Raw genomic sequence first — 6,596 nt, forward strand, 5'->3', positions numbered from 1 at the left:
TAGGATATAAAACTGTTTTCAACATTGTGTCGAATTTTCCAGGGTGTTTAATTGTTTCTATCGGATTTGAACCAGCTTCCAAAACCATCTCGCTAAATAAAGATGGAAAGAAATTGTTTTCTAACGTTGTATTAGTTTGTGATATTGATTCTGAGTTCCATCTTTAATTTTGAAATCACATCTGAAATAAGCATCGGAAAGAAGCAACCAAATTCGATAATGAATTTATTTCAATTGGGATTTAGAACCAACAGTCGGTGAGATGATAATATAATCCTCTTTTTCTTTTTAAATGAATAACGAATCGGATCGTATAATCTAAAGATTGGATCTAGTATTTTATTTGCCATTTTTAAGGTTTAAACTTTGAGTAGAAAATTGTGTTTCCAAAACAAGAGTTATCTCCCTTAAAAATAACATTATTTCAAAACCAGATGTTATTTTATATAAGAGTATTTTTAATATGCTTTTTTTTTGATGGAATGTAGGAAATTGATTGAAGGCGTTTTTTGGTGTATAGGTCTTTTTAATGTAAGAATTTATGAAATGGAGGATGTTTTATGAAATGCAGGATGTTTTGCTGTAAGAATTTATGAAATGTATGGAGTTTAGGTCTTTTTGGTAGCTTATAGATTGGTCGCATTTTCCCCATGAAATGAAATGGAATGGGGAATCCTCATGCGACCAATCTGCAATGTTTGCACTAACAGACCATAATTATCATCACTGACTAAAATTCCTTCAACTCTACGTTTAACAGATTCAGAATGTTGGCCCTTTAGGTAGTTGAATTTAGTTACGTTAGAAATGTCCCCACATTCATGAATCTCGCTTTGAAAAATATCTAGTCCATTTTCGTTAGTCACCAGAAAATATTGGCAAGTTCATTTTAGGCAGTTTTACAGAAGATTGTTTTGACAGCTTACCAAAAATCGTTGGAGTTGATGTTTTGGAACTAACTTTGGACAGGAAATCAGCAATCTTATTCATGATTAATCCATGATTGTCGTACAAAATGTCACATTCTTCAAAATCCTGATCAGCCAAGTCACTGCGATCCATTTGCATGTGTAAATCTTGAATTTCCTCATCCAAACGATGTAATTGCTCCTTGGATTCCACCAGTTTGTTCTGAATTACTTTTAAAAGTTGAATACCATCCACATCTTGGCTCTCAATGATAGAACAGATGCGTTTATCTTCCCTCGTAAACAAACTTCTCAAATTTGCCTTTTTTTCTCACTGTTGATTTTAGCGAATCGGCGAGAGCTTTCTGTTCCGTAGGCATCTTTATAGAATACTTCAGCAACAAACAAAATAAAAGTTCTCAGAAAAAGTTCTTCAAATCACCCAAACTGTCCTTACTATGATCACCAAACGAAACTACAAATTACTGTCTATCATTTTGGCCATCACAGTCTACTGCACACCCATCAACCACTCTTTCGGAAGTATAACGATGAAATCTTAATAGAACTGCGACATATTTGTTGAATACCGCAACTCAATTCAATCACCAACACTGTAAAACGTTCATCACGGCACCAATTTTGTGGGAATATGTGCTCCACAAAGGTATGAGTAAACTTCACGTTGTGTTTTTTAAACTTTTAATATAACAGCATACATCATACAGTATTTACAACTGAGACAGGTTAAGGGAATGTGTCCGATGGTAAGATGGCGGTGTGTGATGTATTCAAATAAGAACACCGTGAGTTCTTTACTATAAGTTTAATACTTGTTCACAGTAGGTAAGGTGGCTGCCAAGTGTCTGCACGTGCGGTAGAAAAGATATATATATAGCATACAATAATCTCGATACCAAAGCACTTTGAAGCATAATCAATAGTCTCGGTTTTCCATGTCAATATATTACATACCTCCCCCTTAAGTTTACAATAATTCCCTAACAGTATACATTGAAAAAAAAATCAATTGTAACAATTATGACAATTACAATTACTGAATATAGTCTTTCAAATAACTCGTTCACGTATCTCTCTTCTTGATGATCCAAGAGTTACTGTTGGAACAGGAGAATCAATACTCTGGGACGATTTCTCAGTAATCTCAGGAATCGGTGTCACGGCTTCCGGTATAATTGGATCTTGACTACCCATGGTATCTTCAGTAGACGGACTATCAGGAATTGAACTAGTTGTTGAACTGACCACTATATCTGAATCAGATTCTGTTCTAGGACGTATATGATCTTGGTGCCTTCGAACTAATCTACCATCATTTAACTCAGCTACACAGGATAACGGGCATGTTCGCTGTTTAATGATAGCAGGAATCCAATTCGGACCACTGGAAAAATTACGAACATAAACTTGATCAGCATTAATTACATTTCGATGTCTTGAATTTCCGTCATGATATAGTTTCTGTTTCAGCTGTTGACCTTTAACCTTCTGTAACATATTTGGATGTATTAAATCAAGATGAATTTTCAAACGTCGACCCATGAGTAATTCTATCGTTGCTTGTGGTGTTGTTCTATATCGAAACAAGAATCTGGATAATTTCGTCTCGATATTCCCTGTTGGTTGTTTCTTCATAGCTTCCTTGAATGTTCGTACAGCACGCTCAGCCAATCCGTTTGAAGATGGGTGATAGGGTGCTGTCTTGATGTGATACACACCATTCTGACTCAGGAACATCTCAAATTCTTCACTGGTAAATACGGAACCATTGTCGCTAACCAGTATATCAGGAAGTCCATGATTTGCAAAAACCATCCTCAGCTTTTCTATGGTACCTGATGACGTTGCAGATGAAACAGGAAGTATATCTATCCACTTACTGTGAGCATCGACGATCACCAGAAACATTTTGTTCATAAATGGACCAGCATAATCCACATGAACTCCATGGTTTCTCAGGAAAATCCCAAGGATGTAATGGAGCCTTTGGTGGGGATGGTTGCATCTGCTGACAATTTCTACATTTCTTGACACACATTTCTATATCAGCATCTAAATTTGGCCACCATACATGGATACGAGCTAAACCTTTCATCTTTACTATGCCAGGATGAGTTTGGTGCAATTCTTCCATAATACTTTTTCTACCAGCGTTTGGAATCACAACACGATTACACCATAACACACACCGTTCATGTATAGTAAATTCATCTTTTCTTCTGAAATATGGCTTAAATTCCTCTTCGTCCAGTTGATTGGGCCACCCAGTCTGTACGTATCCAAGGACACGGGAAAGTACTGGATCTTTCTGAGTCCATGACCTTATGTGTTTCGCCGTCACAGTGACTTCATTCAATCGTTCCATTAACATGATCGTATCCGCTGGCATTGGAGTCTCTGACAATTCTGTAGTGTCTGGTAAAGGGAGACGACTTAGACAATCTACATTACTATTCTGTACACCCGCTTTGAATACCAGCTTATAATCATACGCTGCTAACGTTAAAGCCCACCTTTGAATTCTGAAAGCAGCCAAGGTAGGTATCCCTTTATCTTCACCAAATAAACCAAGCAATGGCTTATGGTCTGTTATTATGACGAAACTGTGTCCATACAAGTACTGGTGAAACTTTTTTACTGCATACACTATGGCAAGTCCCTCTTTCTCTAGTTCTTCTCAGCACTATTTAATGTCCTTGAAATATAGCCAATCGGCCGTTCTTCACCATTCTCCATACGATGACTGAGTACACCACCAACACCATATGGGGAAGCATCACAGGCTAATACAAGTTCTTTTGATGGATCAAAATGGATCAGGACCTCAGCAGAACAAAGAAGTGCTTTTGAATGTTCAAATGCTTTCTGCTGACTGTTACCCCAGTTCCATGTTGACTTCTTCTGGAGCAATTCATGTAAAGGTGCTAAGACTGTTGACAGGTTCTTTACAAATCTACCATAGCATTCAGCATACCCAAATAGCTTTTCAGCTCACTGACCGCAGGTTGGTACAGGTGCACTTTCAATTGCCTTCACCTTCTCTGCAACTGGATATATACCATTTTTATTGATCTTGTATCCCAAATATATCACTTCAGGTGCCAGGAAGATGCATTTATCTCGTCGTAATCTCAAGCCAGCTTTTGATAATCTCTCTAGTACTTTACCCAGCGTTGACATATGTTCGGCACGAGTAAGACCAGAGACTAAAATATCATCAATCCTCACCAATACTCGAGGGAGTCCTCTTAATAAATTTTCCATGCAGCGCTGGAAAATGCCTGGTGCGGAGGATACTCCATACGGCAATCTGTTGTATCTATAGAGACCACGATGCGTATTGATTGTCACGAACTTCTTTGAATCGTCATCCAACTGTACCTGTTGATAAGCTTGACTCAAATCTAACTTTGTAAATTCTTGACCACCTCCTAATGCTGCAAACAAATCTTCTGTCTTCGGAATGGGGTAGTTGTCTAACTATAAAACCTTATTTATCGTTACTTTGTAATCTCCACAGATTCGTATTTCATTCTGGTTTTTGACGACTGGAACTATCGGTGCTGCCCACTCCGAAAATCCAACTGGATCAATGGTACCTTCAGCTAGAAGTCTATCGAGTTCCTTTTCTATCTTCTCCTTTAAGGCATAAGGCACAGGACGCGCCTTAAAATACAAAGGTTTCACATCTGCTTCTACATAGATTTTAGCTTTTATACCATTGAAAGTTTCCAAACCAGCTTTAAATAAATCTGGATACCTCGCTAGAACATCTTGTATCGCTTTAGAATGTTGAACTTTATTCACCTCGAATTCATCTGGCTGTCGTTGAAATATCTGTAGGATTTCTTCTGGCTTTAATTGCAAAGTTTCTAACCAGTTTCTTCCTAGTAGGGTTGGACCATTACCGACCGCAACATATACCGGTAACTCTAACTTCTGATTCTTGTACTCTACTGGAACCGTACTAACCCCTACAGCTCTAATTACTTGTCATGTATACGTTCGAAATCCATCTTCAGACGGTTGTAATTGTAGGTTTCCTTGTGCTTTCAAACGTTCAAACTGTGTTTCGCTCAATACTGGAACTGCCGCTCCAGTGTCTAACTCCATGTCTACCATAATGTCGTTGATCTTAACTGGCATGATATAAGGTTTATATTTCTTCTCTTTCACCATGAACATATTATATTCCCACATTCCATTATTGGTACTGTTTAACCTCGGCCTTTACCTCGGCGTGGAGTGGAAATACGTGGCTGTGACTGTCTTTTATCTTTACTGTTGTTACATTTTGATGCTATGTGGCCTTCACGATGACATTGATAACATTCTTCCTCCTTGTAGTAACAGGCATCGGGTGAATGTTTACCACCACAACGAAAACATGGTTGTTGCTGCTCCGACTTTGCTCTTCACCAGTTGCTAGATTGGTGACCTTTCTTGCTCGAAGGTTTTTCCATATAATTAACTGCTGCTGACGAAGTTGATGTTGAATTACTAACGATCTCAGCTGTATTTCTGGCTGCAGTTTCCATTGCTAAGGCTAATTCTAACGCTCTGGGGAATTTTAAGTTGACTTCGGATAACAACCGGCGTTGAATTCTATCGTCGTTGATACCACATACCAGTCTATCTCGTAACATATCTTCTAAGACTGCACCAAAGTTACAGAATTCGGACAATCTCCTTAGTTCAGCCACATACTCACTCCCTGACTCGGCTGCCTTCTTACTACGTGAATGAAACTTGTACCGCTGCACTATCTCTGACCGTTGGGGGTTTCTGTGATTCTTCACTAAATTTACTAATTCAGCAAAACTCTTCTCCCCGGGCAGGACTGCCGCAAGTAAACTTCTCATCGAGGCATAAATTTTACTTCCACTTTGGCTCAATAAGACAGCTTTCTTCTTATCTTCATCGGCGATGTTATTTGCCACAAAGTAATGCTCTAACCTTTCTGCATATTGGGACCAATCTTCGTTTTCATCAAACTCGCTGACAGTTCCTAAAGTTGCCATTATTCAATGTTAAATTGTTGAAAACATCCTCGTCGCCAATTTTGATGTATTCAAATAAGAACACCGTGAGTTCTATACTAAGTTTAATACAGTCTAGTAACCTAATTTCGTGGAAACATATTATTGGTGAATTTCCGGAAACGATTAATAATTTACGCGACTTGCGCGACCTCCACGTTAGTTTGTTTTGATAAACATGGGTTTTCTCTACAATATCAGCTAGTAGAATGAATTCAGTAGTTTCAAGCAAGGTACAATGTATTAATGTATACTTTGACAAATACAAAATGGCGGATTTCACTTATTACCAAACGTCACCATTTTTTATCGGGCGAATTTCCTTATAATCCCAATCGGTAAACGGAACTCCAAGTGTCGTCTGCTAGAATATAGTCCAACGAATGAAGTCACGTGATCAACTAGCGGATTCTGTGTCAGCAGAAAATTTCTATGGAACACAAAGTGGACCGTATTCTTATGTTGTTTCAGTGACTTTTAGCAATAAATCACGCTACGTATCTTATTTTGTCAGTCACTATTTTTTTTTAAATCATGGTTCTTTGAAGGAATTGTCACTAGTTATAATGAATTGATATTAAAGATAAATACTAAGAGAAGTTAATTATAACACCCGGTATCCATACAA

The sequence above is a fragment of the Lottia gigantea genome (assembly GCF_000327385.1).
Source record: "Lottia gigantea unplaced genomic scaffold LOTGIsca_51, whole genome shotgun sequence".
Classification (NCBI taxonomy): domain Eukaryota; kingdom Metazoa; phylum Mollusca; class Gastropoda; family Lottiidae; genus Lottia; species Lottia gigantea.